The sequence below is a fragment of the Mauremys reevesii genome, linkage group 19, assembly GCF_016161935.1.
Source record: "Mauremys reevesii isolate NIE-2019 linkage group 19, ASM1616193v1, whole genome shotgun sequence".
NCBI classification, from domain to species: domain Eukaryota; kingdom Metazoa; phylum Chordata; order Testudines; family Geoemydidae; genus Mauremys; species Mauremys reevesii.
This window is the reverse complement of record NC_052641.1, coordinates 23,067,201-23,090,000: the sequence shown is the minus strand read 5'-3', so window position 1 is coordinate 23,090,000 and position 22,800 is coordinate 23,067,201. Positions and strand designations below refer to the sequence as shown.

At 38.9% G+C, this 22,800-nt stretch overlaps 1 protein-coding gene across 8 annotated transcripts in view; it reads left to right on the top strand.

Annotated features, from left to right (window-relative positions):
- Positions 1-22,800, top strand: part of DENND1A (DENN domain containing 1A) — a 367,825-nt gene that overhangs the window by 82,238 nt on the left and 262,787 nt on the right. The gene's annotated exons all lie outside the window — the stretch shown is intronic.

The window sequence follows — 22,800 nt, the reverse complement described above, 5'->3', positions numbered from 1 at the left end:
AATGAATGCATGTAAACTTAACATGGAGAGTTATTTAAATTATATGTACAGTCACTCCCTATTGAATACATATTGGTAAAACAGCAGCATGAATGAAAATCTTTGTGTTAAGAACGCAAGTGTGATTTTCGTTAATATTCTGTATCAAAATATAAGGAATGATGCATTCCCTAATGTCGATAATATGACTGCTGTTTCATTGAGGTGCTCTCGAGATAATTTGGGCCACAAGGACAAAGCTGGGTTTGTTTGTTAAAGTCCCAAGAAATCCAGGAAGGAATATCTTTAGAGCTAGTCCTGAACCATGAAGTTTGGGTCTGAGTTCAGAGACATCTGCCCAAACCAAAACCATAGATTTAATCTGTTATGTTCTTAATTCATAGAGATTTTGAGGATAACTCTTGTTCATGGTAATTAAACTTCTTCCTCTGATTTCCCATTGTCTCCCCATCTCCGTTGCTCTGTATTGCTCCTATCATATGTTTCAAGTTGTCCTCTCAGTACCTTCCCCCTAACCTAATATGTATGGGAAGTTTAATTTTTCTGAGTAGTTTAATAATGCTTTTCATGTACTTCTTTAATATTTACTTGATGGCAATAGTACCAAAAAACATAAAGAATACAGAAACCTTTTAAGTCTAATAACAGCCTTGCATGATTTGTAACAGCCTTGCATGTTTCGTAGTAGTAGTAATAATAATAATTCATGGTATACTTGTTTGTGTGTGTTAAAATGCACTGAGACAAGGTGGGTGAGGTGTAAAATATTTTATTGGACCAACTTCTGTTGGTGAGAGAGACAGGCTTTCGAGCTTACACAGAGCTCCTGAAGAAGAGCTTGGTGTAAGCTCAAAAGCTTGTCTCTCTCACCAATAGATATTGGTCCAATAAAAGATATTAGCTCACCCACCTTATCTCTCTAACATCCTGGGACCAACACGGCTCCTACAACACTTCATATGACAATTAAAATGCACTTATAGTACACAACAAAGCAACACACTTAAGGTGTACATAGAAGGGATGCTTTGTAACATAGTGTCTTTTAATACATTGAAGGTATTAAAACTCCATTTTAAAAATAGAACTTACAGTGAAGGAGTATAGTATTTTACATGTTGAATGGTGAGTAGATCTGCTGTACAGTTTATTAGTGGGCTAGCAGTTTTGAGTAGTTCATCTGGAATTTTGGTGGATGCCAGAATTTCAAGTAAAACAGTAACTTTCAAATTTCTCTTTGTTATAGTAAGCCCTGTGGAAACTAAAACCCTTCTGATGGGTTTGTCTATAGCATAACAGCAGTACACCAGTAAGAGCCAATTTTCTTAAGGTGGATCAAAACAAATAGTATAGAAGCCTGGTACATGCTGAAAAAAAGTACTCTGTAATTTGTTTAATTGGTTATCTAAGATAACCAACTGAAAATGAGCTCTGAGTGCAAAGGTATGGTTAATAGGGCTAACGTGATCTTTGAATGTATGTGGGTATTTTGAATCGGAGTAAGGGGTGCTGTTACCTTCCATATCTGACATTGGTGACATCGTTACTGGAATAGTGGATCTAGTTCTGCTGGCTGCACTTCAGAAAGGATGTTGAAAAGTTAGAAAGGATTTGGAAAAGAACTAAAAGAAGGATTTAAGGTCTAGAAATCCTGCCTTATACTGAAAGAATTAAGAAACTCAGTCTATTTATCTTTATTACAGCGTGTAAGTACATACATGAGGAGATGATTTCTGATAGGTGCAGGCTCTTAAATCTGTTGGGGGAAAAAGGAGTAACAAGAACCAATGGCTGGAAGTTAGATAAACAGGCTAAGACCAAGGAGGAGATTTTTAAGTGGTGTTAGTTATCATTGGAACAACTTACCAAAGAATGAATATCCTCCATCACTTGTAGTCTTTAAATCAGTACTGGACGTCTTTCTAAAACATATGCTTTGACTCAACCACAAGTTACTGGGCTGGTTACAGGCACTACTGGTCAAAATTCTTATAGCCTGTGTTATGCAGGCAGTCAGACCAGATTAGCATAATGATCCCTTCTGGCCTTAAAATCTATGGATCTGTGAATAATTTAAAGCCTGTCCTGCCAACACTTATTTGTGCAGGTAGTTGCATTGAAGTCCTATGAGACCACTTGTGTGAATAAAGGTTGTGGGTTCAGGCTTTAAGTGAGGAATCATTATCATTTTGTATGTTTAAGTTTATTGATAAAACCATAAAATGCTCACCTTAAGCTAAGACAGTATTTTCCAAGTTAGATGATGTTATTCCAGTAATGTTCTTTTTCAGTATCTTGAATTATGTTGTGAATCCATGAAATACATTTTTTCCCCATCGCCTGTTGAACATGTTTGTGGCTAAACAGCAGTGCTGCAGACTGGCATGGAGTCAGCTTATTCAAAGCAGCCCATTTTAAAAAAGTTCTTACTATACCAATAAGAAGATTTCTGTGTGGCTGAAATCATAACTGTTAACGTTTTAAATTAGCAAGAAAGTTCAACCATCCAACAGTCTGATGGATATGGGTCTAATTTGGCATACCAAATAATGGGCACCTCATGTATGAAGATCATAGAATCATAGAACTTAAGATCAGAAGGGACCATTATGATCATCTAGTCTGACCTCCCGCAAGATTCAGGCCATAAAAGCTGACCCACCCACTCCTGAAATAATTCTCTCCCTTGACTCAGCTGTTGAAGTCCCCAAATCCTGATTTGAAGACTTCAAGTAGCAGATAATCCTCCAGCAAGCGACCCCTGCCCCATGCTGCGGAGGAAGGCGAAAAACCTCCAGGGCCACTGGAGGAAAATTCCTTCCCTACCCCAAATATGGCGATCAGCTGAACCCCGAGCGTGCGGGCAAGACTCTCCAGCCAGACACTCGGGAAAAAGACTTTCAATATCCCAACATTGACCCTCGGTACTAATTACCAGTGGTCGCACGTTATTGACCTATTGACTAAATCACGTTATCCTATCAAACCATTCCCTCCATAAACGTATCAAGCTTAATCTTAAAGCCAGAGAGGTCCTTCGCCTCCACTGTTTCCCTCGGTAGGCTGTTCCAGAATTTCACTCCCCTGATGGTTAGAAACCTTCGTCTAATTTCAAGCCTAAACTTCCCGACTGCCAATTTATATCCATTTGTTCTCGTGTCCACATTAGTATTGAGCTGAAATAATTCCTCTCCCTCCTTGGAATTTATCCCTCTGATATATTTAAAGAGAGCAATCATATCTCCTCTCAACCTTCTTTTGGTTAAGGAAAACAAACCGAGCTCCTCAAGTCTCCTTTCATACGACAGGCTTTCCATTCCTCGGATCATTCTAGTGGCCCTTCTTTGTACCTGTTCCAGTTTGAATTCATCCTTCTTAAACATGGGAGACCAAAACTGCACACAATACTCCAAATGAGGTCTCACCAACGCCTTATATAACGGGACTAGCACCTCCTTATCTCTACTAGAAATACCTCGCCTAATGCATCCCAAGACTGCATTAGCTTTTTTAATGGCCACATCACATTGCCGACTCATAGTCAACCAGGACTCCGAGGTCCTTCTCCTCTTCTGTTACTTCCAACTGGTGCGTCCCCAGCTTATAACTAAAATTCCGGTTAGTCATCCCTAAATGCATAACCTTACACTTCTCACTATTGAATTTCATCCTATTACTAATACTCCAGTTTACAAGGTCATCCAAATCTCCCTGGAAGATATCCCGATCCTTCTCCGAATTGGCAATACCTCCCAACTTCGTGTCATCCGCAAACTTTATCAGCCCACTCCTACTTTTGGTTCCGAGGTCAGTGATAAATAGATTGAATAAGATCGGACCCAAAACCGAACCTTGAGGAACTCCACTGGTAACCTCCCTCCAACCCGACAGATCACCTTTCAATACGACCCGCTGCAGTCTCCCCTTTAACCAGTTCCTTATCCACCTCTGGATTTTCATTTCGATCCCCATCTTTTCCAATTTAACCAGTAATTCTTCATGCGGTACCGTATCAAACGCCTTACTGAAATCAAGATATATTAGATCCACCGCATTTCCCTTGTCTAAAAAATCTGTTACTTTCTCAAAGAAGGAGATCAGGTTGGTTTGGCACGATCTACCTTTCGTAAAACCATGTTGTAATTTGTCCCAATTGCCATTGACCTCCAGGTCCGTAACTACTCTCTCCTTTAATATTTTTTCCATGACTTTACATACTACAGATGTTAAACTAACAGGCCTGTAGTTACCCGGGTCACTTTCTTCCCCCTTCTTGAAAATAGGAACTATATTAGCTAATCTCCACTCAAACGGTACAACCCCCGAGTTTAGAGATTCGTTAAAAATTATCGCTAACGGGCTTGCAATTTCACTCATACCTATAATATACCTATCTCATAGAACTGGAAGGGACCTCGAAAGGTCATCGAGTCCAGCCCCCTGCCTTCACTAGCAGGACCAAGTACTGATTTTGCCCCAGATCCCTAAATGGCCCATTCAAGGATTGAACTCACAACCTTGGGTTTAGCAGGCCAATGCTCAAACCACTGAGCTATCCCTCCCCAAAGTCAAACATCCCCCCACCAAATTGGCATCTGTTGTGTGGCTAACTAGTTTAAATCAATAGATTTAAAAATACTCATTGTTTTTGATAACCTTTGATACAAATTGTCTGATTAAAAGATTTTCTCTATTATAATGATGATGATTGTTGTTACTAATCATTACATTATGGTGGTACCCAAAGGCCCCAATCCAAGTCTGCTTATGTACAAATCTGTTTTAAAAAACTAGTTTTAATGAGAGGTTTATATTTTCAAAGTGATTCTACCATCACAACACCTATTATATATAGGGAAACTGAGTTTTTTCAGGTAGTTGACTTGGCCAAGGTCAGAGAGTTGATGTTAGAAATTTGTCTCCCCAGTCACAAGTTCTCTGCCTTTCTCATATGTAAAACCATGTTAGACAGTAGTAAGACAGTAGCTTAGTTTAATATAGATCAGTTTTAATATGAACATGGTGGATTGACTTTAAAAATAAACTACTTCCTTACAGTGTGAATTGGTGCAGGCCAAAGTTGTATTTGAAGCCATCCTTCTGACTTTGATCTAGATGGATATCTGTGATCATACACTAACTTTCCATCCTGCAGCTTTTTCCACCTGTATATTGGGGTGTTTGTTAGCTTGTGTGACTCAGCTGTGACTTGTGGCTCTGCCATTCAAGTTATGGGGAATCTTTGTTTTGTGATTCCAGAATTAGTGGTTGTGGTGAAGAACTTTGCAGTGACCATGAAGGAGCTTGTTGAAAGGGCAGGCAACAAAATAATATTTCTGTCCTTTCTAAAATGAGCAAATGGATAAAAATGTGAAAGATTCCCTGAAGGTGCTGTAATTAGGCAATCTTCTCACAGTATATTGTTATGTCTTTCTAAGCTTATCACCAACAAGGAACGGTCTCTCTAGAATGAATACTAGGAGGCCAGACTAGACGATCATAGTGGTCCCTTCTGACATTAAAGTCATGATTCAATGAATACTTGCAGCAGTCACATAATCACATTTTGCTACAGTCGGCTATGTACACTGCTAAAAGGAGAAAATGATTTTTTAGTTATTTTGACCACTCCTAAAACATTACTGTATCAGCATTCTCTTGTTTCCCTGAATGTGTGTTTCAATTTATGCAGTGCAGGTCAAATAGCAATTGGAGAATAAAAGTATCATCCTTCATTCATTGAGCACCCAGAAGTGTGCCAGGCATGATCCAGACACGTAAAATACACTGTGCCTGAAGAGGTTATAATCTAACGTTAAGACATCATTCAATGAAAAGGAACAAACAAAGCCGGTTACAACAGAGTGGTGCTGTGATAACTCAGATCTTTTGTGCAGATATATTGATGTTTCTAGTGAGATTGTACATCTACATAGTTTCTTTAAATATTTTTTAAAATAACTTTTATTGATAGTTTATAAGAGAAGGGATTTTGTGTGAGATAGGGAAAGGAACTAATCACTAATGCCTTTGGAATCAGGGTTAGAGAAGAGTAAAAATGAGGGAAAGAGACAGGGAGGTTGAGATGAGAAAGGAACTAGCATAGCGGAGGGGTACTGTCACTGAATAGGAGGATGACAATGAGACATGGTGGAGTGCAGGAAAGCTATTGACAGTCCTCTAGTGGTCAGGTTAGTCAAGTGCTGAAGTTCAGGTAATGACTTCAGGAGGAATTAAACCAAAATCCAGAGGTTGGCTGTCCCCTGCAATAGCTGCAGTGGCATTCAGGATGGCAGGACATTTTTGAAGTCTACCATTGATGCATGTGGCAGCACCTTCTGGGGCCTGGTGTTTTGCAAATAGGGTTTCATGTGAGGCATTTATATGGAGGATGGGCATAACTACCATTGGATTTTTTTTCTTCCCTGTCTTAAGGTCTTTGTATTCATGTCTTCTAGAGTGAATATTGAAAGTGATGCCACATTTTAAAATTATGGGGTGAAATCCTGTTCCCACTGAAGTCAGCTGGAGTTTTACCATTAATTTCAGTGGGGTCAAGATTTCATGATCATCAAATCCCTATTGTCTACATGTAATTTCAGAGGTCCTAAGGGTAGAATACTATGCAGAATAGTCTGTCATCAAGACGTGGAAAAGTCAGTGCTAGTAATGGGGATATGATATGAGTAGTAAATATCAGAATATGCTCTTATCAGTTAGAGCAGGGACTTGGGGAGTCAGGATTCCTGGGATCTAGCTGCAGAGTGTTATTGTGAACATTTTGAACAATTCGTACCTTTTCATTAGCTCGCTATCTTAAAATTGCGACACAAGTCAAACTTTGTTCCTGCAACATTAGGCTTGATGTTTTACATATGTAATTGTCAGAAAATTAAATGGTTTCCCACAACCACCATCACTGGGCTTCCATACACATATGTACTGTTGTAAGTTCTATCACTTAATACATCTGTATATGTACAGTATGACAGATTACAGTTCACGTGTTAATATTGTTAATTTTTACTTGTAAAAAAGAAAGGGAAAGGAAAGGTGTGCTGGTAGATTCATTGATGCTCATATTAAAGTTTCGACGGGCCTCTGGGATGCACACTCAGAATTTGAAACTGGCGGCATGAGCAAGAGAGAAAAAAATTAGAGAGAGCGCCCAGGCTGATAAATGTTTTACAAGTGGAGAAGTTTAAGGTTTTTGCAAGACTTTCTATATACTTTGAGCATTCACCTCAGTGCAATATTTAAAAACTCTTTGTAGATGATATCTACACTTAAGTTGTTTTAAATGCACCAGCTTCAAACATGTTAAATGTCTTGTCTTCAGTAAAGATTGTGCATGGCAATTAATGATTATTTTAAAGAAACTGTTAACGGAGCATCCATAATAATAATAATAATAATAAAAATCTCCTAACTGGTTATTTTACCCCATACCTGAATATCTCAAAATTGATGAGTAAATATTAGCAAATAAGCCCCCCCCCCCCACACCACACTCGGTTACCTGCAGTTTTACAGAGGAACATCAGAACTTTCACTTTCAGAAAGTTTGACGATGGGGAGGTTCTACCTTTCTTTTGGTTGCATCAGGTGAGAATACTGAAAGGATTCAATTTCTTCCTCCTGTAGAGAATCCTGACATGTGTGATGTGAACATAACACTGAGAACAGGCACTCCTGAATTTTAACTATAGGTCTCCCTTGGGCAAGTCACTTAGCCTTGCAGTCTCCATTGTCTCATCTGTATAATGATGATTATGACACAGGGATGTTATGCAGATTGATTAGTTGATATTTGTAAAGTGATATAGAAGAGCTATGTGTGTGTTTCTCCAGCAGCTAGAAGGAACCTGATCATTACTGGAGCAATTTGAAGGCACAGCTGCTAAAACCTATTCCATTTCTGATATCTGATAGCATTGTTCTAGGTATATACAAGTATCACTGCTCTGGTATTGCTCCTCCTGCTAGAAGCTCACCTGGCTGCTGTATTTGGATCCCACCATGCTGGATCCATGTGCTCTTAAGCTTTGCTTGGTCTGTAGGCAGAGGGGAGGGGGGAACTAACTTGTTTCAAGACTGAGCTTGGAAAGTTTATGGAGAGGATGATATGATGAGACTGCCTACAATGGCACGTAAGGCCTGGTCTACACTACGCGTTTAAACCGGTTTAAGGAGTGTAAAACCGATTTAACGCCACACCCGTCCACACTAAGAGGCCCTTTATATCGATATAAAGGGCTCTTTAAACTGGTTTCTGTACTCCTCCCTAACGAGAGGAGTAGTGCTAGTATCGGTATTACCATATCGGATTAGGGTTAGTGTGGCCACAAATCGACGGTATTGGCCTCCGGGCGGTATCCCACAGTGCACCACTGACCGCTCTGGACAGGAATCTGAACTCCGATGCAGTGGCCAGGTAGACAGGAAAAGCCTCGCGAACTTTTGAATACTTCCTGTTTGCCCAGCGTGGAGCTCCGATCAGAACGGGTGGCGATGCAGTCCGAAATCAAAATAAAAAAAGAGCTCCAGCATGGACCATGCGGATGTGATCACAGTAAGGGCAGGCAAATCTGTTCTATCAGCGCTCCGTTACAGAAGACGTAATTCAAAATCATTTTTAAAAAATCTCCACACAGACGCCATTGCTGGAGCTCTTTTTTTATTTTGATTTCGGACTGCATCGCCACCCGTTGCTTTCCCAGAGGAAGGAGTGACTGACGACATTTACCCAGAACCACCCGCGACAATGATTTTTGCCCCATCAGGCACTGGGATCTCAACCTGGAAATTCCAAGGAGCAGGGGAGGCTGTGGGAACTATGGGATAGCTACGGAATAGCTACCCACAGTGCAACGCTCCAGAAGTTGACGCTAGCCTCGGACCGTGGACGCACACCACCGATTTAATGTGTTTAGTGTGGCCGCGCACACTCGATTTTATACAATCTGTTTTGCTAAATGGTTATGTAAAATCGGAATAATCCCGCAGTGTAGATGTACCCTAACTGATCTGCGACTGCTAGTAGCAAATATCTCCAACAGCCAGTGATGGGATGCTAGATGGGAAGGGCTCTGAGTTATTACAGAGAATTCTTTCGTAGGTGTCTTGCTGGTGGGGCTTGTCCACATGCTCAGGGTCTAACTGATGGCCATATATGGGGTTGGGAAGGAAGGTTAGATTGACAGAGGTTTTTCGCCTTCCTCTGCAGCATGGGGCATGGGTGACTTCCAGGTTTAAATTAGTGTAAATGGTGAATTTTCTGTAACTCAATGTCTTCAGATCATGATTTGAGGACTTCAGTAACTCAGCCAGAGGTTACGGTCTGTTACAGGAGTTGGGTGGGTGAGGTTCTGTGGCCTGCAGTGTGCAGGAGGTCAGACTTGATGATCATGATGGTCCCTTTTGTCCTCAAAGTCTATATGTCTATGATTAGTTCTTGTATTATAATAGTTCTTAGAGACCCCAGTCAGGATTGGAAGCCTGTTGTGTGCGAGGTACTGTGCAAAAGTATATGAAGACTAGTGGGCATATATTTTTCCATGACAAATGAGACTCTTGTTGTGTAAATTACAAAACTACAACAACTGGATTATATTACATTCTTAAATAATTAGTGCAATGCTGCTAGTATCTCATTTTTTTGTTCAGTTCTGAGGTTTACCTTTTTTCTTTTGATACCTTCCATTCATGTGAATCAATTCTTCATACGATTTTGCAACATCTGAATATGGCATGTCTTCATTAGGATCAATTCAGATAGTTTAAAAAAAACCAACCCTAATCTCTAAGAAAATCTGAGCTAAAGCTCGAATCTAACGGTAATAAATAACATTCTCGAATCATGTCATAGATCAGCATAAGGTTTCTTGTTAGATAAATAAGATAAATATTTGAAAATGTTTTAGCAATTGCCCTTTTATAACAAATAATATACAAAAATTTTGGGCAGTGGGTGGTGGTGATAAATTAACAAAACAAAATCTTTCCCATTTATTTAAACAGGTTTGTCTTTTATGAACATGTCTTGTTAACTAACCTTTGCAATGCCTTACTGGTGCTTCTTGAATAATTTGTATAAACTATGCAGTACAGATTCCTTATTTTAGCACTAAGACTTACAAAGGCTTCTTTTAGCAGCCTTTAATTTTGTACTTATGTATGTGACATAGCCTGTGGCTGTGATAGCTACTGTGAATCTGCAGTTGTTTTGGGATGAAAGAGGAAGGCAGCTGGAAACTCAGTAGCTACATCTAGCTGTCTACCTAGAGAAGGCCTTGATTTCAAGTTTATCTAAACAAGCTCGACTAATCCCAACTATCTAGGGGCATCCACTGTCAAAACAAGCAGCATGGCCCTAAGGCAAACACAACCATACAGAAATGAAGGCTGGGACTTCCAATACTCCAATGACTACATACTGGAGGCTTTTTTTTTCCTCCTGAAAGAGGGTAAGAGAGGTAGAATTTGCATAATGCCTTTTCATTGGAAACTTTTGGAAAGCTGACAGAGGTCCAGCTTATAGCTCTGTAGCCACAATACAGGGTCTATAGGAGAATCCTTGAATGACCTAACCATATTGAAAGGAAAAATGAAAGCGCCCAAGTATAGCCAAGTGAGAGGGGAAAAGAGGGCTGCTGCATTGTCTAACATCTGCTCTACTTCTCGTTAGTTTTGTTCTTTGGTATTCTATGTGGACTTTGGAGAAACCTAAGACAGCCTAACATGAATCCTATAATCTTCCTTCTGAATATTTATGTAGTGTGCCAGCCTCTAAGCTGTCCTTTGCATCTTCCTACTTCCCCCTCATTTTCACGCTCTCAAATGAGGCCAACATTTCAAAAGCTAAATAAATGTTTGTGAATGTTTATAAAAGATTTGCATAAATTTGTCTTTGTTTGACAAAGATCACTTTTTTTTCTTATGCAAGTTCTGAAATTTTTTTAAAGGTTTCAGTGCTTGTCTTGACAACAAAGTCCTGCCTCAGAGAACAATGATAGCTGATTAAGTGGGTATGTCATTGTGGCTGAATAGAGCATTTGAGACGGCATTTAAAAGAACCAATCATCTGAAGGCAAAATTATATCATTTAGCAAATATTATCCAAAGTATACATTTAAATCTATATTTTTGTAACTGTATTATTAAATTAGCCTTTGTAAATGACAAAAATCTTATAGTCCTAGAAGCGAATAGTTATATACCCTCAGTTAACAGTTTTCACATAAATTCTCCCAAATTCAAAGCTGGAAAATTCTTAACCTTAGTTTCTAAATCTCAAAACTCTATGATTTAATACAATGGCAATTTTTACATAGTTAGCTGTTCTCATATTGATATTTCTCATTGATATCAATGTATTCACTCCTGTGGTTACCACAGCAGTAGATTTGATCTTTGTAAATTCATTGTGTTATTTTAGATATAATTCTTCAACTTCCTTTCATAATTTAAAATTGAAAAAAGAGTAGAACATCCCTTGGACAGATGTAAACCTTTGTATAATCCGTGTTAGGATTTATTTTTATCATGTGCCAAGAACAGATTTTAGCAAAGATTTTTGTTTTTAATTTAGAACCTTATTTATTTGGGTGATGGCAGTGTGAAGTCTGTGGGAAGAGCTGCTAAAATGTTTTAGCTCAGTGTTACTCTCAGGTTGGTGTTAATGAGAAAAGTAATAGCCATTTCTTTTTTGTTATATTAGTTTAGAGTTTTAAGTTGTCATTAAGGCACAAACTACAGCTACTTCTATGACACAGTTTTTATCACATCTGCTAGGCCTGTGTCCCAGGAGGAGTTGTGTAGAGCAGTGAATTCAGCATAGGCCCATTATCTATTGCTTTTGCGTATGTTGTAAAAGGAGCGAGACCTCAGGGAGGCTTGGAGCCTCCTTCCGTGTAATGTCCAAGTCAGATTTGAAGGACTGGTGGCAGGAAAGCTTTGGCCTTGGGGTGTGAATTCTAAGAAACAGAGGCACAATTACGTTTAAAAAATTCAAGGATTTTGAGCTTGATAATGAAAGATTTTTGTTTTACTAATGCAAGCAGAAAAGTTGCCCATCTGTGCACATTTTTTTGAGAGTGTAAAATATTTAAATATTAAGAGCTCTTAAGATGCTTACAAAACATTATTTATTTCAGTGCTCTTTTTCTCTATCTGAGGTTTTTTTTTTCTTTTTTCTTTTTTTTTTATAGCACCATCCTGGGGGCAAGTGATGGCCTCCACTGAAACGGTGTTATTGTTTCATTCCAGTACCCTTTTTCCCCTTCTCCGTCACCATCTAGGAAAAAAAGGAGAAGTGAGACTTGTAGAAAGCTTCCCTACCCTTGTTTTCTAATTGCATGAAGAGATAAGAGTTAATGGATTTTTAAAGAAGTTTTTAAGGAAATGCATGAGCACCTGCTGTAAAGTTTTATATTATATTTATCACAATATTCTTTTAATACTACTAGATTAATCTAATTAAATTAATGCTACTAATCAAATATTGCTGCTGTTTGTCATAAAAAGCTCTTAACATGACTGGTTACTAATTTTATCTATTATTCTATCCTAAGAATTATTTTTAGTGCTTAATATTGCTACTATGTATAAACCTCATCAGGTTTTTCACTAAAGCCCCTCTTTTCAGAAGTTTATAACATATGCAGTGAAAAGTCACTGTAGGCTGAAACTTGACATAAAAAGTGTTGGCTGGGGAATATGTTTCAAAGGAATTTCTCCCAAATATCTTCAGGGATTTTTCTTTTTAAAGGGGGAAGGAAGGCAAAAGAAATGTAGTTTCATTCATACTGTTGTTTACATTTAATACTTCTCTTAAAAACCAAATTTTGCCAGTGGTTTATTTCTAATGTAAACTAAATATGCTGCTGTTTTCGTTGTGGTTGTGATACCAGCCTTCATATGCAGTATATTTTCCCTTAAGTTTGAGAATAATTTTTACATCTTCACATGCTAATATTGCATCTGAATTTTTACTTAACTACATAATTACATGTTGTTAATTTTAGATTATTAACAATCTGTAATCAAAATAATGTAACTTCAGAAAGGGACATGTGCATTATATAATGCAATAAACATAAACCCCCTAACAAATGCAAAAAAATTAAGTCTCAAACCTCCAATACATAAGCTTTGCTGAGCTCCATTTAACCCTCCTGTATTACTTCTAGCTGTGTTCAAGTTTAGGAAGTGACTGAATTTCACATATTATGAGCTTGTCTCACAAGACTGAATATTCTTTAAACAGGAAAATTTGATATGTCACTGCCTTTTTTTTGTCCATTTTAAACAGACACCTTGTAAAGTGTTGTTCTTAACATTTTAGCAAAAGATAATTTGTTTCCAGTCCAATGTACTGTATGTAAGAGAGCGGTATGATTGCTCAGAGCTCCAGTATGAAACTGGAAAAAAGCCTGTTGAGAGTCTTTTGGGTTAAGTTTAGAAGCGAGCACAACAAGGGTGATGTTGTGGTGGGCATGTGCCATAGACCACCGAACCAGGAGGATGAGGTAGACGAGGCTTTCTTCGGACAATTAACTGAAGTTTCCAGAACACAGGCCCTGGTTCTAATGGGAGACTTCAGTCACCCTGACATCTTCTGGGAGAGCAATACAGCAGTGCACAGACAATCCAGGAAGTTTTTGGAGAGTGTTGGGGACAACTTCCTGATGCAACTACTGGCTGTATTTTAAAGAAGCCTTATTGAGGGCGCAGGAACAAACCATCCCGGTGTGCAGAAAGAATAGCAAATATGGCAGGTGACCAGCTTGGCTTAACAGTGACATCTTTGGTGAGCTTAAACACAAAAAGGAAGCTTACAAGAAGTGGAAACTTGGTCAGATGACTAGGGAGGAGTATAAAAATATTGCTCGAGCATGCAGGGGTGTAATCAGGAAGGCCAAAACACAACTGGAGTTGAAGCTAGCAAGGAATGTGAAAGGTAACAAGAAGGGTTTGTACAAGTGTGTTAGCAACAAGAAAAAGGTCAGGGAAAGTGTGGGACCCTTAATGAATGGGGGACGCAACCTAGTGACAGATGATGTGGAAAAAGCTGAAGTACTCAATGTTTTGTTTTTTGTTTTGTTTTTTGCCTTGGTCTTCACAGACAAGGTCAGCTCCCACACTGCTGTCCTGGACAACACAGTATGAGGAGGAGGTGAGCAGCCCTCAGTGGTAAAAGAACAGGTTAAGGACTATTTAGAAAAGCTGGACATGCGCAAGTCCATGGGTCCAGGTCTAATGCATCCAAGGGTACTGAGGGAATTGGCTGAAGTGATTGCAGAGCCATTAGCCATTATCTTTGAAAACTCATGGCGATTGGGGGAGATCCCGGACGATTGGAAAAAGTCAAATATAGTGCCCATCTTTAAAAAAGGGAAGGAGAAGAACCCGGGGAACTACAGACCGGTCAGCCTCACCTCAGTCCCTGGAAAAATCATGGAGCAGGTCCTCAAGGAAACCATTTTGAAGCACTTGGAGGAGAGGAAGGTGATCAGGAACAGTCAACATGGATTCACTAAGGGCAAGTCATGCCTGACCAACCTGATTGCCTTCTCTGATGAGATAACTGGCTCTGTGGATATGGAGAAAGTGGTGGATGTGATATATCTTGACTTGAGCAATGCTTTTGATTCCGTCTCCCACAGCGTTCATGCCAGCAAGTTAAAAAAAAGTATGGATAGGATGAATGGACTATAAGGTTGATAGAAAGCTGGCTACATTGTCGGGCTCAACGGGTAGTGAGCAACGGCTCAATGTCTAGTTGGCAGCCGATATCAAGCGGAGTACCCCAGGGGGTCAGTCCTGGGGCCGGTTTCATTCAACATCTTTATTATTGATCTGGACATTGGGCCAGATTGCACCCTCAGCAAGTTTGCAGATGACACTAAGCTGCGGGGAGAGGTAGATACACTGGAGGGTAGGGATAGGGTCCAGAGTGACCTAGACAAATTGGAGGACTGGGCCAAAAGAAATCTGATGAGGTTCAACAAGGACAGAATCCTGCACTTAGGAGGGAAGAATCCTGTGCACCGCTACAGGCTGGGGACTGACTGGCTAAGCAGCAGTTCTGCAGAAAAAGACCTGGGGATTACAGTGGATGAGAAGCTGGATATGAGTCAGCAGTGTGCCCTCGTTGCCAAGAAGGCTAACAGCATATTGGGCTGCATTAGTAGGAGCATTGCCAGCAGATCGAGGGAAGTGATTATTCCCCTCTATTTGGCACTGGTGAGGCCACATCTGGAGTATTGCATCCAGTTTTGGGCCCCCCACTTCAGAAAGGATGTGGACAAATTGGAGAGAGTCCAGCGGAGGGCAGCAAAAATTATCAAGGGGTTGGAGCACATGACTTATGAAGAGTGGCTGAGGGAACTGGGCTTGTTTAGTCTGCAAAAGGGAAGAGTGAGGCGGGATTTGATAGCAGCCTTCAACTATCCGAAGGAGAGTTCCAAAGAGGATGGCACTCGGCTGTTCTCAGTGGTGGCAGATGACAGAACAAGAAGCAATGGCCTCAAGTTGCTGTGGAGGCAGTTTAGGTTGGATATTAGGAAACACTATTTCACTAGGAGGGTGGTGAAGCACTGGAATAGGTTACCTAGAGAGATGGTGGAATCTGCATCCTTAGAGGTTTTTAAGGCCAGGCTTGACAAATCTCTGGCTGAGATGACTTAGTTGGTGTTGGTCCTGCTTTGAGCAGAGGGTTGGACTAGATGGCCTCCTGAGGTCTCTTCCAACCATAATCTTCTATGATTCTATGAATGCATACAATTTAATAACTTACTGACTACTTAGGTTTAGATTTAAGAAAGTAAAGAAGTTAACATTGAAGATCTCTTTTGCCGACAGGGCATTGGCATGAAGTTCACACAGATTTTGTAGGCCATATAATTTATAGTACTCTAAATTGTTCTGAATGCAGATGTTTTTTAAAGCATGGTTCTAAATAGGGTTGTCATCAGTTCTAAGTAGAAGTGTGTTTTGGTGAGCTGGCAACCAAATTGTCTAATTTTTAAGTCTGATATTCCACATTTATATTTTAAAGATTTAATAACAAATTGGTATGTTAAAAGTATTCTAAGAAAAGTTGAGTATAAAAATAGGCTAGATATTTTTGTGGCTGTGGAAGTAAATTACAAAAATAGCCAAATTTCTTCCAATTTTGTAGAAAGAATATTCAATTTATTAATAAAACTTCACCTCTCACCTGGATCAGCAATTCCATTATAAAATGTTAACATTTTCACTATGCTTATAGTTGTTGTTCAATGTGTCTGCTTGGGAGCAATGTTTAAAACCTGTTTAAGACCGCTTTGCCCCTCTTTCTTACAGATGTGTGTTACTTTTAAGAATCTAATTTGCACTTGGACAGTAGCACTCAGAGTTTGTAAAATTAAATTGTTCTGTTATGTTGTTGTCAGCTAAAATGGCTCTTACCAAGGTCACAAAAAGCTACTTCATTTCGGCTATCGCTCGATGGGAAGATAATGTCTGCCCAGGGGGTTTATTGGTGGGTTTTTAAGTGGCTGAAGAGCCCAATTTGTGCCCTGCAGATTTTCCTGCAGAAGTGACAGGTGTAATCTTGGAGGAGACATAGTTGTTGGCTGTACTGTTGTGCCCTTTCTTTCCTCCTTTGTCGCTTCTCTGTCTCATGAGCACATCCGTTCTCCTCAAAGTGAGCTGTGGCTTGGTGTATGGTGTGGCGCCACTCTGTTCTGTTCTGCGCCAAGTCCTCCCAGTTTGTTGGGTTGATGCCTCCCTTTTTAAGGTGTTCTTTCAGTATGTCTTTAAAGTGCTTCCGTTGCCCTCCGCGAGCCCTTCTTCCCTGACTTAATGGAGAGAAGAGTATTTGCTTCGGGAGGCAAGTGTCAGGCATACATCCACAGTGACCAGCCCAGCAGAGTTGGTGTTTCATGACCTGCATTTCTATATTGTTGATGTTGGCTGCAGAGGGAACGCTGATGTTAGTGTGTTGGTCTTCCCAGCTGATCCTGAGAATCCTCCTGAGGCAGCGCTGTTGGAACCGCTCCATCCGCTTGAGATGTCATCTGTAGGTTACACAGGTCTCACGCCCTTAGGGAAGGGTGGGGATGACAACTACCTTGTAACTACCGGCCCCCACCTCCTGGTAAAGTTAGGGATCATGTTCTCATCCTCCTTGATCACGTTCTCCCTCAGCTTCCATGACACTTTGCATTCCTCCTTCTCCTCCTGTCATTCCAACTGTTTTATAGTGTCTCCTCTTTGCTTCTTCTGTGTCCTTGAACCCCTCTTGTTTTCCCTCTACACTTCATTGCATGGGGGAAATTCATCTGTTTTGACAGCTTCAGCTACCATGTCTGCCTGAATGACTTGCAAAGTATCTTTGTGCTCCCAACCTCTTTCTCCTCTGTTTAGTTTTGCACCTCTGACAACCGTGCCAAAATCTGATCCTGGTTTAAGATCAATGTGGTAAAACTGAATTTCATACCTTCCACTTCCCTATCTTTTTTTTTTATCACTGGCTCAACTATCCTCCCCATATAACAGGTCATATTTGTCTAGTCTTACTCATTCTCCTTCAACATCTAAATCCACCCCTTCCCCTCATTTTTTCATTTTTATATAATCTCAAATGTCCATACTTTTTTCTACATCCCACTGCTAAACCCTTGCCCACACTTTGGGTAATATCTCTTTTTAATTTTTGTGTCTTGTTTCTCCCTGGTCCCTCATTTGGCTCCCATTCAGTCCATCTGATTATAGGTAACTTAACCATCTTCCTCCATGTCACTTTCCTTTTCTGACTCAACTCCCTTGCTCCATGAGTTTCAAGCTTCTTGGCTTCACTTTCATGACCTTTCACCATATCCCTTCTTGCTATGCCTCTGTTCTCATTTTTTTCTAGTTTTCTGATTATTTAATCAAACCACTGCCTAACTTAACTTTGTATCCATCTCCTGTTCATCCCTGTGCCTTTTTCTGTGGCATATCCTATGCCTGGAACAGTCTCCTCTGTTCTTGCACCAAAATTATCACCCAAGTTCATCCTTGGAACCCCTTTTTCTGCAAAGCCTGCCTATGTCAAGCCACAGATAGCTGTGATGGAAGTGGGGCTTGAGGAGGGCAGTGTGGAAATGAAGAAAACACAATACCGCTTGAAGGATTATATAACCCCAGTCATTGTTTTGTGAATAAGCACATACAAATGGCCATACTGGGTCAGATCAATGGTCCATCTAGCCTAGTGTCTTGTCTTATGAGAGTAGCCAGTGCCAGATGTTCAGAAGGAATCTTAGATGATAAACTCCATGGGGTATGTACCTGGTTTTCCTGTATGTATTGTACAGAGATTATGAAAAATGCTGTTTAATAAATACTAAATAACTTGAAGAAAGAAAAATCTGAACTATTAAAGCATTTGAATTAGCTATGTCAGGGATAAGCATTTTAACATGAAGTCTTGTGTATGGTTCGTTGTACTTTGGAATAACAGGGTAACTCATCAGTGAGGCAGGAACTAAGAGAGATTTGCATGGTTCGGTGTATGGAGTTCCAATGGTCTGTTGTATTAAAACTTATCTCTCAAAAGTTTTTAAATTCAGATAAATATAACTAGAAACTGTTGTGAGATGTTTACATGTGCATGATACCACAATACAAATTTATTGGGTGGACATAATGGTTTTGTTAAAGCCATTATGATCCACTAGTTAAATCTACCTTAAATTTATTTATTTATTTATTTATTTTTAGACAGTGATTTCACTATGGTTTTGTCCTGGTTACTGAACACACTCTGCCCTTTTCACTATTATTTGGTGTTATTTTATGTCTCCACCCTCTCGGTATGTATAAGCCCACTTAAAAGTTGAATCAAAATCTTTCCTGACACAATCTAAGAAATACAGAGTTAATGTTAAAATCCCTGTTTAGATCACTACAGCTTGTGCAGCACACATGGTACCAGTATGTAGCATCACACACAGCTCAGAGACCCATTCAATGAGTAAGCACAGGGTAGCAATTTAAAAACAATGTTTCAACATTAACTTGGAAATTCCTTTCACCTGGTTGTTTTGTTCATTACAGTGGTGTCCTTTTAAGTGTTGACCTGTGAATATTTTTTCTCAACAGTATTAACACCACTTGAGAATTGCCTGAAATCTTCTAAAGCATTAATCCTGTTGTAAAGACATAGTGACTGTTAGTAAAGCACAGTTTTCTCACTGCAGATTAGTTTGATAGTTTTTAGCTACAAAATACAATTTTGTTTAGATTTCATTTGGACGGAGGAAATAAAGGAGTTAGGTCTGTTTGTAAAGCTTTAGCAATGACTCTGGGGAAAGATGCTACAGAAATGCAAGGTAGTTATACTACCTGTGATTATCTTTGCAGGATTCTCTTCTAACCTCTTCTCTGCGCATATGCACATGACCTGTATGAAATGTTCAGTCTCATTATTAATTATTCCAATTAACTTAATTGAATTCAGCCTTCAAAGTTTCCCTTCCAGATAGGACTGTGATGGATAAAATTATAAATTTAGAACCTCACCTGGCTTTGTCATCTAATGGTTGAGAAGTTGAATGCTGGAAGGGAGGCTGGAGTGCTCTATACTAGTCTGGGAAGTGTCAGTGTTCCTTCCACCAGAGAGCTGCCTGCCTTCTTTCCTGGCCAAGAAGCAAGGAATGTTAAAAGTGAGCATACAAATAAGGGTTTAAAAAATGTCTGAGTCAATGTACAATATGCAGTAAGCATATACTAAATTCACAGGTGATCAAACAAGTATTTTTGTCAGCAAATTCCAACTTATTACACATAAGACGCTTCATCTTACTGCATTGAATAGTGTAAAATACAAGCATAGACTCTGTATATTGAACAAATACATGTTTGAATGTCTAATAACCCCTACTTCCCATACACCTTTAAGTATTACTTGGGTTGGGGATAGGTTTAGAGACTGTCTCCTTCATAAATTGCCCTGTAGTACAAAAGGGCTGAATGCTGTATCCTTGTCTCATTTATTTTGAAACTTTGCTTCTGAAACCAAACTTAATCAATGAGCTCTGTGTTGTCTCCGATAAGTTGTGTGTAGGCTATATTGATTGGGGAGGATTTTAGAAAAACCGTATGGGGTTTAAAATGTCAGCAGTGTTTTGATTATGAAAAGAGTTGGAACCTGGGGACATGGAACCAGGTGGTGTATGTCCTAAAGCCAGTGGTGACACAGCTAGGCTGAATCCCTCATGGGACACGGTTCATGCCCTGCACTTTAACTGTGGTGACTGGCTGCTATAGATGCACTTTTTCCTCATTAAAATGTTAAAAATCAAACTGCATATAAAAAGAATTGTGAAAATATATACTTGGGAATTGATCCAGAAAACTGGCACCTGATGCCCTTGAGACCTTGGTTTCAGCTATTGAGTCATTTACATTTTATCCAGTCTGTATTTTTTTAGATCTTGGGTGGTGGTGATGTTTAAGCAGTTTTTCTATTAGAACATAGACGTGAGGAAGTAGAGTAAGAAAACAAGGCTAATGATACCACCTCTATTGCCTTGCGTGTCACCTTAAAAGAAATTATAAAGCAAAGTAAGTATTAGAAAAAATGTTAGTTTTGTCTTAATACTCTTTTTACAGTAGCCTAATGGGATCTTAAAGAGATTTTGGTCCTCCTGTGGTTCTACCACAAATAGTCATACACCCAAAACAACTCTTATGGGAATTTATTTTCACATGAGCATTGCTGACTTTTAAACAGAGCAATGTACAAAATACGCACTAATAAATGTACAGTAATTAATATGTAACTCAGAGCAAAATTTTGAGAACTCTTTTAATGTTCTTACTCTTTGCACATGGATAACCATGGTTTTAGGAATGCAAAATTATTTTAGATAATAAGTTTACTAATTATGAAGATGTGTTTTTTAAAGAGTTTATCTGTGTATTTTTAAATTTAAACCTGTTAGTGGGCAGTCCTTACCCCCAAACTGTAAACTAAGGGAAATGCATATGTTATGTAATGTGCAACAGGATGTATCCTTTATACCCAGTAAACCAACTTGAGATCTGCGGCTTCAAAATACTATCAGAATTAGATGATGATGATTATTATTTATTTATTTATTATTCTAAAGCCACACAGCGATGATGATGACATATGCCAATGCAGATTGGGCACATTTTCTAACAAGTGAGATTTCAATTTTAATTCTGTGCTTTGAAGATATGCAATATCAAGAAGGAAGCACAAATTAGGTTCTGAATGGTTTGTGTTGCATTGCCCCTGTAGTAACACAATGCTGATAGTATGGTAAAGTGTATGTTACAAATGTGTTATTTTATTATGTGGATATTTGTACTTGCAAGTATAACAAATCTTATTTCAGCATGGTAATAGAAAGCAATATATTCTACCATATTAGGATAACTATGATGAGCTGTTTAAAAAGGCTGGCCTATTATCTTTTAACACTGCTGTATATTAAAATTCCCTCTAGCAACCTTGCAGTGTTCTTGCACTTAAAAATAGTAGTTTTGCAAATGCAGTCATTATGCCAAGCAGAATTTTTAAATTAATTAATAAGGCCAATAAATATACAGGCAGCCTAGTCCCCTGCCATTGTAGTTTTGAACCTATCACCACTCCATTTCAGTTTGCTATACTTCATGCAATGGATATGGGCTTTGTATAAGATTTAGGGCAGTTTTGCAAAATTTAGATTTGGAAGTCATGGGGCTTTTTATGCATAAGCAAGGTAGCAAATGGAGAGTCAGATTCTGCTATCAGATCTGCACAGGTGGGTCCCTTGAAGACAATAGGGCTCTGCACAAGGACAGAACCATTTACATGGATCAGATTGCAAAGTCAGGACAGTATTTTATAAATAAAGCCTTATATTATTTATACCAACAACAGGTTACATTTTATGCGTAATATTTTTCAAAACTTAGGGCCAGCCATGAACCTGTGGTTTCTCTGTAGGTGTCTTGTTGAGATTGCAAGGGGGAGAGGGGAGAGCTGAATGCTTAGCATTGAATTTTTCAACAAATCCTTCCTTAAAAAAATGTTAAATATTTTTACCAAACATATATGCCAAGAAGGGAAATTTCCCTTATCAGTCCCTATATGAATTCTTCTTAGTTTATAATTTACCACATTTTTAGTTATCAAGAAACCTGCAGAAGGGTACAATATGAAAAATTGAGCTTGAAACTATAGTAAAGAATGGGATATATTCAATTGAATTATGTAGGAGGAACATGTTTTTACAGGGGAAGTCAATATGCTTTCTGCTTCATTGAATCGGTTATTAGATTGATGTGGTTTATTTGTTCAATGAGGGAATTGGTTTTAAAAATAAATGAAGCGAGAAGCATCACTTCAGTTGGCACTGATAATTTATTATTATTGGTCACAAAGTTCTTCATTTGTAAATCGCTCCTTTATTTATCAAATTAGCTATTATTTGCCTTAGGCAGTCTTGTTTCAATTTGAAGCAAAAAGAAAAATCTTCTAGTTTTGAGATTCCAATATGAAGGGAAAGAGAAGAGGCAATGAAATGGCACGTGGAAAATGTTAGTAAACATTTTTGGTGGGTTTTGTGATAAGGAATTATAGCTTTGAAAGGATACAAATATATATATTTTAAGTGGGATTTCTTTGCCTATGAGTTGCTGGAAATCTTGTAACACACCTTTCTACCTTTACCAATTTCATGACAACGCTTTTGTTTAGTGAATGAGATTTTTAATAATTAAACATTACATGAAAACTTCATGCAGTGCTGAAGC